This window comes from Mycteria americana, chromosome 1, assembly GCF_035582795.1.
Source record: "Mycteria americana isolate JAX WOST 10 ecotype Jacksonville Zoo and Gardens chromosome 1, USCA_MyAme_1.0, whole genome shotgun sequence".
In the NCBI taxonomy this organism is placed as follows: domain Eukaryota; kingdom Metazoa; phylum Chordata; class Aves; order Ciconiiformes; family Ciconiidae; genus Mycteria; species Mycteria americana.
In genome coordinates, this window is record NC_134365.1 from 210,400,722 (window position 1) to 210,417,346 (window position 16,625).

The 16,625-nt window shown below is 49.2% G+C and overlaps 1 long non-coding RNA gene across 1 annotated transcript; it reads right to left on the minus strand.

Moving 5' to 3' along the window:
* Positions 1-6,211: 6,211 nt before the first annotated feature.
* On the minus strand, positions 6,212-8,555 carry LOC142404367 (uncharacterized). The gene is made up of 3 exons (XR_012773826.1): positions 8,439-8,555; positions 7,882-8,164; positions 6,212-6,664 (listed from the first exon to the last, which is right to left on the minus strand). It is a non-coding gene; the product is annotated as an uncharacterized LOC142404367 (long non-coding RNA).
* Positions 8,556-16,625: the final 8,070 nt, after the last annotated feature.

Consider the following 16,625-nt stretch of genomic DNA (forward strand, 5'->3'; position numbering starts at 1 on the left):
CAAAGAAAACATACTTTGGGAATGGGATGATTTTGACAACACTCTGACAGAAACCAGGCAAGTTTCCAGTGCAGCCCCACTTGCCAGGTGGGTTTGCAAACCCTCCTCGTTTCTTGTCGGCTCGCGCACAGCCCCCCTGGCAGGCTGCCCTGCTGAATCCCAGGCACGAGGCTTGCGGGTGCAGCAAGTTCCTGGAGCTTCCTGCTACTGCAGCGAAAGAGCCCAGCAAAGGTGACCCATCTCAGGGCTGCAGTGCTAAGAAAGCCATCCTCCCCGAGGCTCCTCTCTGGGAGTCTTGGCAATGCTTGTAAATGTTTGACACACACAAAATACCATCTTAAAAGTTTTGTCAGATAACTTTTGGAACTTTGCCATTTCAAAGTTTTATTTGCTTTTGGAGTAAACTTTTTTTTTTGTCCCATCTGTGGAACAAAGCATGGAATAAAATGTAGATCCATCTGTTCAAACTACCGATTACCTCTGACTCTGTGAACAGGGAGGTGTTGCCACACTGCCTGCAAACGGTCCTGGAACAGACGTGACCTCTCCTCAGCAGCTTCATTCTTTCTTCCTGGGAGATCTCTGCAAATGGTCCCACTCCCCACACATCCTCCCGAAGGGCTCTCAGCTGTGGGGCACCACGAGGTGTTAATCCTGTCAACCTCTCTTGTTCCTTGTGGCCATGAGGAAAGGACATTCAGCAAGATGCAGCTCTCCTTTTTTTTTTATCAGGTCTACGATGGCCAAAGGCATGTTGCCGTTTCCTCTAGGCTGGAGGACACAGATCAGTCTCTATGCACCACGGGACTGGTGCACCGCCAAGGACAACCCAAAGGGAACCCCACGCAGGTGAGACGAGGGTGATTATGGCAGCCTGGAGACGTGGCGGAAGCCATGCCAGCTCTTTTGACTACAGGATTACACATTCCCACAGTTCAGGGAAAAATCTGCAATTCAGAATTAATTTTAGACTCCCTGCTTGTTCCTCGGTGGTTTGGTTACAGCAGTGACACAGCCAGCTTTGCAGAGCCCGCGTCTGCCCAGCAGGCTGTGAGAAGAGGCAGCCCACCTTTTTCGTCCTTGCCTCACCTGGCGATCAGGTGGCTGCAGTGCCCCAGCGCGTTCGAGGGATGCTGCAGCCCGAGCCCTGCGAGAGCCTGGCTCTGCTGCACAGCAGCGCCTCGCTAACCGAGTACGTGAAACACGCTGGTTCCCAAGGGGAATGTAAGAAAACCTAAATTAAAAAAAAATAATAACAGAATTCTGGTGTTTTCGAAGCCAGTCTGGGTTTTTTGTCTTGAGGGAGGGGTGGATCTTGGGGATTTCACATGCTGCAGTGCCAAGCACAGTCAGGGAGCAGCTGGGAGCCCCGCACTGGTACAGGGCTGGGCTAACAGCTGATTGAAAGCACTCGGTTCACTCTTTAAAGAAAGAAAGACTTGAAAGGCTCCACCATGGGGGAAGAAAAACACAAGAGCGGTGGTATGAGGAGCTGGCTGAAGGGACAGAGACAGGCTGCAAGCTGGGGTTTAGCAGCTGAAGCCTATTAAATGGACAGATCAATCAATAGCTCTTCTAACAGGAGGCGAAGATCAATCTTTCCTCTTTCCCTGCATGGCTTACCTACCCCTGCTCCCCTCTATTCACCTCTTATAGCCAGGCGAATGCGGAGGAGCTGGACCGTGCGAGGCTGGATTTGGCGCAGAAAGCTTGCACTGGACCAGGATCCTGTTGGGCTGTGCTGGCTGTGGCAGGGGTCCCCACTCCGTCCCAGTTTGGCCAGTTGGTGTTCACCTGCCCCTCGCACAGGACTTGGGGCTGTGCAATGGCCACGTTGCTCAGGGCAGGGAGGTGGGAAGTTAGCAACAGTCATACTGGTAAAAAGTCATACCCTTAAACAGGGTCAGGTACAACACCTGGGTTTGATCAGAACCAAGTGAAATAGAGATGTCCTTATAATTTATACCTGTGGCCAAGGAGGTCACCTTCCTGTTTCCCACAGTGAGCAATGCCGGAAGCTTCACAGGATGGGTCCAGAACCTCTTCAGTAAGGAGATGTGGTCTCTCCTAATTGGAGGTTAGCTTCAACCCTGCCGTGTTGCTTCAGAAATGTTCCTATCAGCATTTTGCAAGGATCCTGTAGTTGTCCATGGGCAAGCAGAAAGCCCGTGAGCCTCAAGAGACTGGCCTTCAGCAGTGGCCCATCCTCTGCCTACTTAATTCGGAAAGCTCCCGGGCGTAGGCCAACGTGCCCGCCTGCTCGCACAGTCCCCACAGAAACATGCAGTGCTCTAGACATGATTTTTATTCAGAGTAATGAAAATAGTCCACCCAGTCAGACAGGCACAGCTTTGTATTGTTAGGAGCTGGTTCCACTGGGGAATTTTTGAATTCAGATTACCCAACTCCAGCTCGGCTGGGGTGGGTGCCAAGGTATTTGGGCACAAAACGGTCAAGTGAGGTTTCATTCTTTTTTTGTAGGCAGACAATATTTTTATGCCCCGTCATGGCTGGGCAATCAAAACAGCAATTAGGTTGCATCAGCAGATGTGCTTCCTTTTAGTGACTGTCGGCCTCAACAGCGCAGAAGCTATATTCTGTTTGGTACAAAGATCTTTTCAGTTCCAAATATAACTTGGACCTTTAAAGTGCTTTGTCAACCATCTGAATAGCTGAGCAGGGGTGGCATTCGCTTTTAGCACTCTCAGCCCAGAAAACTGCAGATGTTTATCTTTAGCACTCCTGTAAGGTGAGCAGCAAATGGAGACCTTGCATCTGCTCGGCAAAGGCAGGCGGAGCACAGCCTTGTCCCAGCGTTCACCGTCCTAGATAGGAACGACAGAGCAGATTTTGTTTTCACGTCAGCACAAAACCAGCCCCGCTTCCCAGGGATGCACGGCCAGCGGGAGCCGTGGCCAGCACGGCTTGTGGTTGTTACTCTCTCCCCTGGCGTGGCCTGGCCCGAAGTTAAGCGGCTGTCCCCAGAGCCACGTAACGTCCCTCTGCCATCGGGGACAGCAACGGGCGCTGCAGGAGGGGTCATCTGCCATGAGCCCTCTCAAGTCAATGGAGAGAAATGGTGACTGACATGGTCCTGAGCGTCTTAAACAGAGGAGACAAACCATCTGCTCACAGCTCCTGCCTCTGCAGGTGACCGGAGAAGACAAGCCACCGAAATGTGGCACTTTGTGCTTTTAGATGACCAAAGCCAGGTGAGGTGAATCCGACCCTCTACCTATACATAGCATCGGCACCCATAATTTCCCAAATATTCAGCACTCCCTAATCCACCGAGCAGCAAGGAAACTTGCTGGTACCTGTCACTTCGGAAAGTCAGGTCCCAGCCATGCCTCAGGCTTCACAGGATTTTTTGCAGGTTGGAGCAACTAGGGGATTAGGTAAAATAATACACACAAATGTCACTCAAATTAGCTGAGATGCAGCAAGGTAGAGAACTAGGAGAGAGATTTATCTCCTGCCGGCTCAGGATACCGTGGGCGCAGCCACGTGCCCACCTGGCACCAGGGGAGGGCAGGACCATCCAGCTAGTGGCATGGGCACCTTGGCTTACAGCACACCACCCCGGCAACCCCCTGCAAGCAGACAGCGCAGGCAGAGCTCAGGGTCTGAAAAGCACGTAAGGAAATGGGGTTCCATTTTCATTTGAACCTCTTTGGTATTAACAGATTATGAATACAGTTTAACAGGCTATTACCTATGGCAAGAGCACAACCTGGTCATCTTCGGGTTGTCTCCAGGCTGCCTGCAAGGAAAATAATTTCACCTCTCCATGTTAGGTGGGTTTGTTTTATGTTACAAACTACCACTTCTAACAACGTTTGAAGTTAAGATAAACTCCTCATTTTTCCATATTGCTCTTGCTTCTCTTGTATTCACTTTGCTCTTTTTTCCCTCCCTCTCTCTCCTCTCCGGTGTGCATGTGTGTATTTGTGCTGAGGATGATCAGCTTGTAGGAAGTAAATAATTTACTGGATGCTACTGGAACTGGCTCAAAAATTAATTCCACATCTAGGGTCTGAATCAAAGCAAGTGAAGGTCACCTGAAAGTTTTTTACTGACTGCAGAAGAATGCTAGATACTTTGAGCATGTAAGAAAAAAAAAACACAACAAAAAGAAGAGAAGCAAATTCTGAGCTTTTCAGCTTTGGCCCTGGCCCATCAGTTAGTCACCACGTGTTGCAGTGGCTGAAGCACCAGCTTCATGGTGAACATGGGACGAGCTGGAGAAAGGGTTCATGAGTGCTGAGAGGGCAGGGACTTTTCCACATGAAGTTATGAGGGCCCTGAGCCTGGGCTGATGGGGTGACTGTGATGGATGAGCCCAGCACTGAGAGCCAAAGGGTTCCCTGGGGCTTTCTCGCCAATGTGTCCCTTGCAGGCAGATTTCATCCAGATGCCATTTAAAAGATATTAAGCTCTTTCCTAACTTCATTTGTCTGTATAAATAACTACTGCAGTTGACAAAGGGCTGTTCCAGATCACGAAAGGGATGGGAACTAGTACTCAGGGCTGGAAATGGGAGGACAGACTTGAGACAGCAGTGTTTTTCCCAGGCAAGCTGTCTGGGGCATCCTTTAAGCCTCTGCAGCATCCTGAATCCTCATCACCTCCTGCAGGGCTGGGGCAGCCAGGCTGGGCACAGAGGGTCAGCTGATGATCTTCCACTCATCACACCGATGGAGGATTTCAGTTGTACAGCCTCCTTTTGATACACAGGGGTTTGGGGCTCACTGCTACTCATCCTACGTTATTGTGCTATTTATGTGTTAAAACCTATACCAATCACTTCCACTTTACCAGCCTAAGTAACCTCCTCACTGAAGCATGGCCACCAAGGTTCAGGGCATTAAGTGGCTACCAAAACAGTCTCCCCTGCAGCGTGGCTCCTGCTTTCTCCTGCCTATACCAAGACAAGACTCTCATCAACACCAAGACTTGGGTTGCCTTCCTGCCCCAGACCCATGGCTGGAGAGTGGCTACCAATGATGACCTCAAGTGTCTATGTTTATTGAGCTAAAGCCTTAGGGACTGACGTGCCCAGAGCCCTGGGGAGACTCAGCCATTTCTCCCATGCTGTACAGAGCTGGGCATCGGGACATGGCTGTGGAACTACCCAGGAACCATGGGGCATCCCCAGAGCATGCTGACTGCAGTAATAGGGAGGGCATGGCTACATGCAAGGGACACATCCACGGTAGTATCAGGGATATTCATGCCTAGGTTAACAAGGGAACCCAAAGGTCAGGACCAAACACAAGTAAACCCTGAAATACTGACATGCCCTAAAGCTTAAGCTCATCTTATATCACCCACGTACCTGAATTATGCTCCCTTCACTCTCTGCACTGTCAATGGACAATTACAAGAATTTCCAGTGATGCTTCAGATGTCAAATGGGCTGATTTACCCTTTGGAAAGGTCCATCCCTCCCAGCTCACTGCAAAGGGAGTCCGGCATATCTGTGGTCCTAAATTAAACTCCTCTGCTCTGCACATAACTTAGGTGAGCTCAATCCTGCCCAAGAGTTGTTCATGAAACTGTGCAAACATGCACTGAACTCCTGGGAGGAAAATGTTTGCTCATTCCCTGATTCCTTATCTGGTGCACTGCAAACACTAAAATGGGCCAAGGAATTTGGCTCAAGAATAGTGATGGGATAGGAACAGAGATTAACTTTGTGTGCCAAATAGGGGCTCTTGATGCAGTGGCATTTTGGAACAGATGGCAAAAGGAGGGTATGAACCACAAAGGAAGATGCAGTTTGCTTTTGAAAGGAAGCCTGAGCTTTTTTTATTTTAATTGAATTTTGAAGTTGCTTAGGCATCTTTTCTTTTTTCCTAACTCATTCTTACGCGATGGACAAATGTAGGGGGTAAGCAGGGGAACTGCAGCACACTCTGAATACTTTGTGAGCCCATTTATGTCCCTCAACACCCTCTATGCTTCATCAACTATGGCAGAAGTGACCAGATGTCTACCAGAGTAGCTCGTAGCAAAGTGCTGCCTGTTGCACATATTCAATAAAAGCAGCCATTTGAACATCCTGCTCCTTTGCGGATTTTTCAGTTTTGGTTTACATCCAAAGACCTGCTTGCAACAACTAGGCAGAAACACAAATAAGAAGGACTTCTCATAACAGTGGCTGTTATAAAAGTATGATTAGTCAAATCTCCATCTCACTTGTTGGATACTATCCCTTTAAACGATCATTTTGCAGTATCACCGGCGTGTCCTGCGCAATGCCCTTAGCTAAAGAGCATCTCTGCTGGCAATTGATTTTTCTGCGGATGGGGAAGAGCTCGCAGTACAACCTAAGTAAGAGCACAGTCAAATCAAATGCTTTCTGGAGTGTGCCACTGTAGAAAGGCAGATGCAAAAGTTCAGTTCTCAGCTGTGCCCATGACCTGCGCCGTGACCTGCGCCAAGTCACTTCATCTTCCCGTGCCTCTGTTTCCGCTCCAACCTTTTTGCATTTATCTCCACGGCCTGTGAGCTGGGCAGATGAGTTTCATTGTGTTTGTACAATACATACTAAACCAGAGCTGTCAGCCTGATTTGTGCCTCTTGGCGCTGCCAGCGTTACCAGTTCTTGGGGATTTACTGCACGTCTGCATGTTCGGCGGCTCTCATGAAGTCTCCTTTCCTGGGATGATGCGTTGGATTAATTTTTCATTTAAAAGGAAAGTACATTTTTAGGCAAGCTTGAAAAGGCAAGCACTAGAAGTTCATACTTGAGAATGGAAATAACACGGAGGTGAGGCGGTGGTATTTTGGGTGTGCTAATCACTATTTTTAACACTTGCTGTTAGCAGCGTGGCAGTAACACAGAAAGAGCACAAATGACATACCCACAATAGTAAAATTAGTAGAGTCAAAATGCTCCTGTTGCAAAGGCACTAGACAAGCAAACATCTAATTACCGTGTTTTAACAGTATGGAAATCCAGTTAATTTACCAGGGGTTGCATAATGTGTCTGCATATTCTGTTTACAAAGGAAGATGCTGCCATTCAAAGGCTGTGGGGCTGTCGGTGGGGGTTTTTTACCCTGTTTATCAGGCCAGCCCCACACTCCTCTGCACTCTGCCGCACACAACGCTGGCGGCCCAGCACTCCTCCCCTCCTCCAAACAGCCCCGCTGAGCCAAAATCTGCCTGCTCCCTACGCGCGGCGCAGGGCAGCCCTCCAGGGAGTCAGAAAAGGGGCTGGCAAGGAGGAAACCTGGACTTTCTCTTTTTTTGTTGTTGATTCCATGGCTGGCTTGTTATGGCGTGTGATGGCCTGCTAGCTCGTCTCTAAAATAGGGATAATGAGTCATTATCCTGCCAATAACAATGCCTATCTTTATTGAATTCTCCTCCCGGCGCGCTGGGTGCCAGCAGGTGATGCAGATGGCCCAGGTCGGGTGACAGGGAGCGACTGCCAAGCAGCTGGGGCGAGCGCCAGGTGGCCGGGGAGGGTGCATGTACGCCATGCCGGCTACGTGACGGCGCCCGAAAGCCACCTCGCCCGTGGGCCTTCTGGGGAGCTGCTGAGGAGGGGATCACCAGCCCAGGGAGCGGGGCACAGTGCGGAGCACTGGGCAGAGGCGGAAAGTCCGGGGGCAGGGATCCAGCCAGCAGTCAGACGCCTCCCATTGTATTCGCTCGCATGAATAAAATACAAAAGCGGGTTTATCGCGTCGCCCCTCCCAAGGTGGGAGGCAAAATGACTTGCCCCAGGGTCATCCCTGGAGCCTGCAGCGAAGTCCAGCCTGCAGCCAGGTTTGTGAAGGGAGAGAGAGGAGACGAAGCCCTCCTCTGATCTCACCCATCTGCATAGGACGCCCTGAGACTGCACAGCAGGGAAAACCGTGCTGTTACCTTACAAATAATTCAGCCTTGAGATAAGCAAGTCAAATTGCTCACTTCGGTGGCTTTACACTCAGATCCATCCCACCTTGGTATTTATGAGTTTCCCAGTCTATCCGGTGCTGGGGGGACGCAGTGCAGCTGCCCCGTGCCAGCCGCCGCCGTGCTGCCCTGAGCTCCGCCGAGGGTACCTGAGCGGTCCCGGCGCTGCCTGTATCTTGGCATCAGATCTGGCTGTGCTGGTGTGCCGTGTACAAACCATTACATGCAATAACAAGTAAAGCGCTGCTTGAACCTTAGCACAAAGAAGCAAAAAACCAAAACAATAAATGCATTTTCCACAAGGGCAGAGACAGCAGCCTTTGAATAGGAATTGCTGGATCGGCTTATGACTCAGCTGGCTGCTCGCAGAGCACTTCAGCACATGCTCAGCTTGGGACGGCAGCTGAGGCTCTGGTGGCTTTGCTGAATTCCAAGCAAAATGCATGCGGAGATGCGTGGTCAAGGGTGTGGGACACGGTGGGGGTCTGTAGCGCTGGCAGAGCAGGGGGGATGCGTAGCCCACGCACCCTCCCTCCGAGTGACGGGGTCACCTGGTTGCGGGCAGCCCCTCAGGAGCAGCCCGGGTGCGAAATGGCGGGCGAAGGGCAGCCCGTGCTGCACACGGGGCTCAGCACGGCGTGGGGTGCAGCGTGCAGGGCTTGCAGGATGCGTTTCACCGCCTGGGTCAAGCCCTGCTTGTTGGAGTGGGAGGAGGGAGCCAGCCCAGGCGCCAAAATGTCTGTGACTCTGCTTAGATCATACTTATAATGTTTTTCTGCATACGGATCTACGTAAATAAAAAGAAACCATTCATCTCAGCTGGGAGGACTGGCAGCCTTTGGAGTCACCCTGTCCACTGATATCCAGCCACCTTATTTTTTGCCCGCTCTTTGATTGCTGCCCTCCTCCCCCATCAGCACTGTTCCCAGGGCATCGTCCTCATGAAACGGCCTTTTGTTCATAGGTGCCCGAAGCCGACATGCCTCTTTGACTGGCTGCTTCGTTTCACGCCGACACCCTTAACTGCTGGTTTCATCTTCCTGGTAGCGATTGTCTCAGATGAAGTTTCAGATTCGCTGTTTCTCATCTGCGGCTTGAGAGTCCCATTTTCACCAGCCAGAAGCCAAAACCCTTGCACTTGCCTGACCTCTGCAATTACCGTCGGGACTCTTGCTCCACAGCGCTGCAGCCTCTGGCCATGAGGAAACTTTGGAGCAGGGGCCATACGGATAAGCCACAGGAGACCTAGGAACGATGCAGAGTTTGTTTAAAATGTCCGGCTCTTGCTGCATTTTCATTCAAATTCACTGCTGCAACCTCACTTGCTGTGGAGTACAGTTTTGATTGCAGTTTCGTTTGTGTACTGCCTGTGACGGCAGAGAGCCTGTCCTCACCTCTGGAGGGTCTACTTGTTTTCTACTTTTTGGCTTCTTAATCTGAAAGTCGCTAGCCACTCTAGACAGGAAGTTTCTACATCTTCATGGGCAAGAGGCATAACCAAAATGCAAAGGAAAGCATTAAACACAACTATTCGGGGATTTCTCACCTCCAATGCATGTTATGCAAGAACTTATGCAAGTCTCTTGATGCTGCTCAGGATAGATGCATATCACCTTCGGTTTTCATTATGCCGTGAACATCCGTCTAACTTCAGCCAGCAGCTTTTAATAGCTCTTCAGCAAAACCCACGCATTTGCCCATGCCTTCAGTGGTGTAAGGAGCCTGCAGCATGCATTTCTACCATTCTCTTAAAACATGAAGAGCAAAGGTGTTAATACTTCCGCAGCAGATTGAGTGGAAAAAAGGCAAGCCCGCCTCATGCTCGTAATGCTGTTGCACCAAGTAAGTCCATTTTTTATTTCAGCTATCACACTTCAGCTGCAGCGCATGGGAGTCTGGCCTGAAAACCTCCGCCACACCATTGCTGCACCGTGGGTGTGTTCAGGTCCAAATGTGAACTTTGCAGATCAGTAAAGCACCCAAATGCTGGTATCCCAGTGCAGTGCCCGTGGGAAGCCTGGCATCAGAACAGATCGCCTTATCTCCAAGCCCCCTGCAGCAATTAGGCAAGACATTTAAGATAAGTCAGAGGCTCAGGACCTGCCTGCCTTCCTACGGGGCTCTTCTCAGGCAGCTCTTTGTCCTCCTGGGAAAGGCTGCCTGATGGCACAGCGGCACCAAGCAATGGGCTGGAGGCCCATGCTGCTGCTCACCAGCTCTGCTTGGGGGCTGGAAGCAGGACAGGCACGCAGCTCAGCGCCGGGGAAGCTAGCTGCCTCTGCTCATGGACCAGCTCCAGCACACGACTGTCCTGTGTGTCAGTACAAGCTCTAGGAAGCACAAGCTTGGAGGTCCGGGCACCACACTCCAGCACAGGCTATGGCCATGCCTTGGTTTATCCAAGGCAAGAAGTATTCTCCTCTTCTGATGACACACCAGCTGTCAGGGATGGATGCAACCAGAGTACTGAGGGGGAGGGAAAAATTTGCCACTCAGCTTTTCCCCTGTGCTAACCAGTGGCAGCTAATTAGACGGCTAATGTCCCAGTAGGCCTTGTAGCTCTCCTAGGAAACCCTGCCTTGGCTAATCACTTTAGCATGAACTGCAGGAAAGTGTTGAGAGCAGAAGAAAATGAGATCATGCTAAAACTATCACACCGCCTTTCCTGGTGAGAAGAATAAAATTTATTTCCGTCCGTCACTCAGATAACTTCAGATGGACTGTGCATGATCTGTTGAGCTCTTCCCACTGGTGCCATTATCAAAAGCTCAGCAGCCACATCAGCTTTGTCTTCAGTTTGAGTATTTTCCTGTTTTACTTTCTCCGCAGCTTATCAAGTGTAGACACTGTTCTTTGATAACTCCACAGATAACTGCTCTTTCTGGACTTCTACTTTCACCATTCAGCACCTTGCATGACTGGACCTCCACGTACTTCAGGAAGCCCTGAAAAAGAGTATCAGGAGGCAGATGGGGTCTGATTCTCCAGTGTCTCATGTTGTCCTTGACAACTACATAAAGCTTTAACACCTCCAAAGCAACTCTAGGTGTGAGAAAGGAGAATCCGGTTTGACAGAGCTGCAATTTCTGGCTGCTTTTCATGATGCAGCTGGATGCTGGTGAGCATCGTGTCTCTAGAGAAGAACTCTTATGTTACAGAAGACACACGAAGTCTGTGGCAGCCCCGGAAGGCAGCAGTCAGCCGTCCCAGCTCCCAGCACTTTGTTTTAAGAGTGAACCTCAGCACACAGAGGCAGTGGAGACTAGGGCTTGGGTACCAGGCGGCTTGGGAAGATGACAGTATTTTTAGCACTGAGGAGTTTCATTGCTGCCGAGGTGCCCGCCCAGGACAGGTGCCTCCACAGCAACCGGCCAGCACCCCTTCTCATTTCTGAATAATCTTTCACATCCATCATCCTGGTGGGCAAAAGGAAAACAGGCTGCAGAAAGGACATGCCTCGATTTTTTTTTTTACCACACACCAACTATTTTGTCCAGTATTTTTCAGATTAAATGTCAGCTTCTCTGCTTCGGGGCAGATAGCTACAGGTCTGCAAACCCGAAGACATGATTTATTCACTTGTGCCCCCCTCTCCCACCCATAGCCAAACAAGTTGGCAATGCTTTAACAACAGCTGCACGTGGCAGCTCAGAACACAACCGACGAAATTACCTGGCATAGTCGCAAGTTGTTCACCACACTGACAAACAGTTACCAGTCACTTTCTTCTGCCTCCCCTAGCTTAGTCATATTACAGACACCGCTTATAAACCACATCCTTCTGTTGCAGTATGACTTCTCCCCACCGCTTGTGACATGTTTTCTGATTAAATGCATGCATGCCATGTTTTATCGCGGGGAGAAGTCGCTGCGGGGGTTTGGAGGATCCCCAGGCTGCACGGAGGATGCTTTGCCCACCGGCTGCAGGAGCTTGCTCGAGGCACCAGGACCCCCTTTGCATTTAAACAAGCACTGCCCGCATCCCATGGTGGGCTTCTCAGCACTCTTTCTCCAGCGCTTTCGGCTGACATGTTACTTGCACGGTAGCACATCACTGCTACTTTACTCAAAGGGAATCCAACTATCCTGCCAGTGAAGTAAGGGGAGAAATTCACTTTTCATAAACTGACCAGGAAGAGACCAATTCTCTGCCTACCAACAGGAATGTGCCTATGAATAGCCCCTTTGTAAACACAGACTACATAATGCAGAACGACATCAAGCATGGTTACCGCTAGCCACCTCTTCCTGAAATTCAATAGACATTGATATTTATATCCAGCCTTCGAGGTTCAGCATGCTTCAGCACAAATATACATTTATTAATACCGCAATACATCGGGTCTTATTGACTCTTATTGAGTCTCATTTCACTCACAGATACACTTGTTTCCTAGGCTGTCATGCTTGAAATAAGTTAAGCCAAGAGTGAATGACCTTTCAACAGAACAACTAATATGCTTAAGGCCACATTCAGCATTATTTTCCCTACTTCACTTCACCAAAGTGATATCTAAAGAGAGGGCTACGTTCTGCTCAGCAGTACATTACTATTAATGATATGTGACTCCAGTGATTACAGCAGAGTGGCTCTGAACATGCATCGACAAAAGAGGGAGCGGGAATTTGGCCCAGCGTTCTCAAAGTAAGAGTACTAGGACTGGAGTTATGCCAGGGAAGAATTTGGCCCATGCTGTTTCTGAAATGAGGGAGCCAAATAATACTACAACATAAGCTGACCTGTAGCCTGTTTGTAAGAAAATCCATCGTTTCCAGTGATTTATAGGACCTGGCTAGAGGAAGGTTAAGTTTCAAGAGAAACACAACATGACTAAAAGAAGTTATATCTTCCTGGAAAAGGACATTTTAATAGAAATGAGGACGAGTAAAATTCTTAAGACATGACCTTGCTGTGGAAATACAATCCTTTTATGTTTTCCATCTCAGATCATGCTCCTGTGCTGTACAAAGGCATCGCTCTGCATATAAAACAGTCATTTCTCTGCTTCTGCTGTCCAGCATTCTCCTGAATCTTCATCAATATAAATGCTTCAGTGGCGATAGTAAATAGTCAGGCCTGTGTGCCTGAGGTTCAGTTATACCAGACGGATCTGGCAGTTAGCAGAGCAAGATGCAATGACCTCTGTTATTATTCATTTCTTTGCCCAAACAGGAGTCGGGTTCTGCCATTGCCAGCTCAGGGCCTCCAGCGCTGAAGCTGTGGCTGCCAGGGCTTCACCAGCACAGCAAGGTGCATTGCTTACACCATTTTTTTTCCCTTCCAGATTGACCCTCCCTTTCCTCTCTCCCGACGTTATAAATAGAGCTCGTGCCTACTGCAAAGCCAGGCTGAAATGGGTCAGAGAATCTTCAAAGGAAAATCTACATGCAGGAGTCATGCATTTCCGTCCGGCGGCAAACAGGCAGGCTAGAGGAGACGGGAGCAGAAAGGAGTTGACGGATGTTGGCCCAGGGAAACTGCTGCTCCTTTCCTCTTGCTCTGCAGCACCAGATGGCTGGGCCGGTCCTGCTTGCTGTACTTTGGTGTATCGCAGTGGGCATCGCCTGGCTGCGCAGGGGGAGGGAGGCAGAAGTGCCGAGGTTAGCGGGTCGTGCGGCTCCGTGCGGGCACACTGCGTTGCTGATTCAATCAGCCAGCTCCCCTGCAGGTGTCTGTCTTTAAGGCTGAATCTCAAAATTTGGGACTTCTCCTGTCCAAGGATGTCCCCGGCATCTGGATGGCGATCGATGAAAGAAGAAACATGCCATGCAAACAAGCCTTCAGCGCTGAGCCTATTTTGCTGGGGAAGATCCCATGTGTTAACTGCCTTCACTCACACGCCTAATTGCTTCGAAGTGTGATACCTTCTGAGAAAATCCCGCTTACACTGACACTCTGTTTTTTCAGGGTGTAACTGTCAGAAAAATAATCAAACAGGGTAAAAACATTTTTAAATCAAAACAAGCCAAGTCCATAACAGATGCAAATCTTTCAGCACTTCAGCTCTCCTTTGTCTACAAAGAATTATCTACAAACTCTGCCATAATTCAGCCTGGTCTTCAAACATACTTATGTTTATATCTCAGGGGCTTCAGTGGGAAATGAACCTAAATTATGTGCCATATCCCAAAAGCTGATGAGTTTTTTATTTGATTTTTGATTTGTATTTTGTGTTTGAAAATAATGAAAGTCATAACATTGCCAGTGAATACAGGAAGCTAATTTCACTGACCAGCTCCATCCTTAATGTGGCATCATGCTGTACCGTGCGTTTCATTTGCAAAATACAAACAGACAAGTTCTGCTGCTTGAGAAATTGTAGGTTTTTTCAGCCAAAGACATTGACATTTGTGTGCTTCGCACTGGCCGGGCACAGAACTGAGCCAAAGCAATGGAAAGAAAAAGGCAGCAAAACCTCAGTTTCCAGTTCACTTCCCCAGCCACCAGGTATCTGAGCCAGCTGCCTCCTGCTTGCCCTCTTTTGGCTCCTTGGCTTTTGAACTCTTGGCCTCACGGTGTCCTGGCTGCAAAAGGAGGGCTCGAGGTGCTTTTACCCAGCCTGACCTACAGTGCGATGGTTAGGCTGTACTCTCCAGCGACGTGCGACGTAGCTGGGAGCCGAGGCAGGAGCTCCCAGTTCCCAGCCAGCAGCAAGCAGCACTCGGCTGTCTTCTCGAGGAAATCTTGCCACCTGGACCCAGGCCCAAGGCAGTGGTGGGCACCTCCATCTCACAGAGATGTCAGAACCGCAGCTTTGACGCAGGCACCCATGTTTAGGAGAGGGACGAAACTTGGGGCACATCCTTCCCAGTGCTGCAGCTGGTGCCTCACGTCGCGGTTGCGCAGGTGGTGCCGAGACCCAGGCTTGTCCCTGCTCCGCGTGTACGACCCCAGGCACCCATGTCTGCCCCGTGAACTCCACCTCCAGTCCTGGAGGGGAGAGGCGTTTCTGTCACCAAAGATAGTCCTGCTGCTGCCGTTAAATCTGCTCGGTAGGACTATCTTCAGTATTAGTATGAATACATTGCAAGGCATTACTTGTAATTCTCCTTTTGCAGGGAGTAAGACCAGGCTACCTTTGTCCTGCCTTTCAGATTTTTTTTCAATTAATGCATTTCCCTGCTGTATCACTCCCAAAAATTGTACAGGCCAAAATACTTCCAAAGTTAACTCAAAGCATAACCTATTTTTTCCAGATGATCCCTATTTACGGGCTCGCAGCATTGGCCAGTGTGGTCTCAGAAGGCTGAACTGAAGTAAACAACATGTTGAAATATATTTAGTGAATTATCATGCAAACCACAGAAGAACATAAAGACAGAGAAGAGAAACGGTTTCTTGGTTGGGTAGTGGTTTCATGCTTTTTAGAGTTCTTTAACTGTCAAAGAAATTAGATATTAAAAAGGCCTATTAGGTCAGCGAGCTCAGCTCTCCTGGGCCAGGCTGTAATTGTTTCTTATGATAAACATAATTTCAAGAGCTTCATCTAGTCAGGGTTTAAATGCTGCAGATGAAAAGGCATGTACCCCCACCCTCGAGGAAGAATTCCACAAACTATCACATCTCGCTGTCTCATGTAATTATCTGAACACTCACTTTGCAAATTAGGATGGGAAGTCATTCTGTAGTGTCAAAGTGTGCGTAACATCACTCAGGGCACAAACTTTACCTGCTGCCCTTCCTTCCCCTAACAATGTAATATAAATCCTGTGCAACTGATATTAAAACGGTGCAACAAAAATTATGATAATGAAGGCAGGACTATCACTCATTTGACACAATGGCAAGGGGCTGGATTTTTGGCCTTGAGAAACCACATCTATTTTCCTATGTATCCATGTTCGGTACGGCTTTACCGAATGATTCATGGACTCATGAAATGTAAGGCACGTGACGTGTCAATCACCTCGCCTAACCATGCGCACAGCACTTTATTGTGGCTGTGTCAGACAGGGGGAGTGGGTAAGGCTCCGGAGCTGGGTGCTCAGGCATGTCCTCTTTTCCTGCTCCTGAGCAAAACTTGCGGATCTTTTAATTTCATGCGGGATTTCTAGTCTTGCAGCAATCCAGGCAGAGCTACTGCGTAGCAGCTACCCCCTCCCTTCCTCTCTCTCCAAGCTGCTGGAGGTCTGTGAATCACAAACATATTCACTGCATAACGAGTTCAATTTTACAGCACTGATCTTGTCAATCCAACCTTTTCAGGAAGCTGCTGCATTAATGTATGAACAACAAAAGCACTGCACGCTCATACAGTAGGTGCACATCTTAGGGAAGCACCGCGTGGACTGGCGGAGCGCTCCTGTAGCACCTGCACAGCACATTGCAGTTAGGCTGCCTCATCTGAGACGCACAGCATGGTCAATACTGCACAGTCCATCTACAGAGCATCTTCTTATCGCTCTTGCAATAAGATGCTTATTGCTCTGTGCTCTCTCACAGGCTGGATATACAGCAGATGGTTGTTGGGTGTGATGCTTTCTGGAAGGCAGTGGAGATGCACTGTGTCCAGCTCTCAGTGTTCTTTTCAGGAAATGTGTTCTTTTCAGGAAATTCCAGGCAGAAATATCGCAGCCCCAGCAGGAGTTCAAAGCTGGTATCACACTGCTAAACTGTGGCATATAAGTGCTCATTCTGGGAGATGAAAGCAGCTTGACATTTGGATGTGCTACGTTTCTTAGCCGATCCATTTGAACCATGTTAGCTTGAAGGC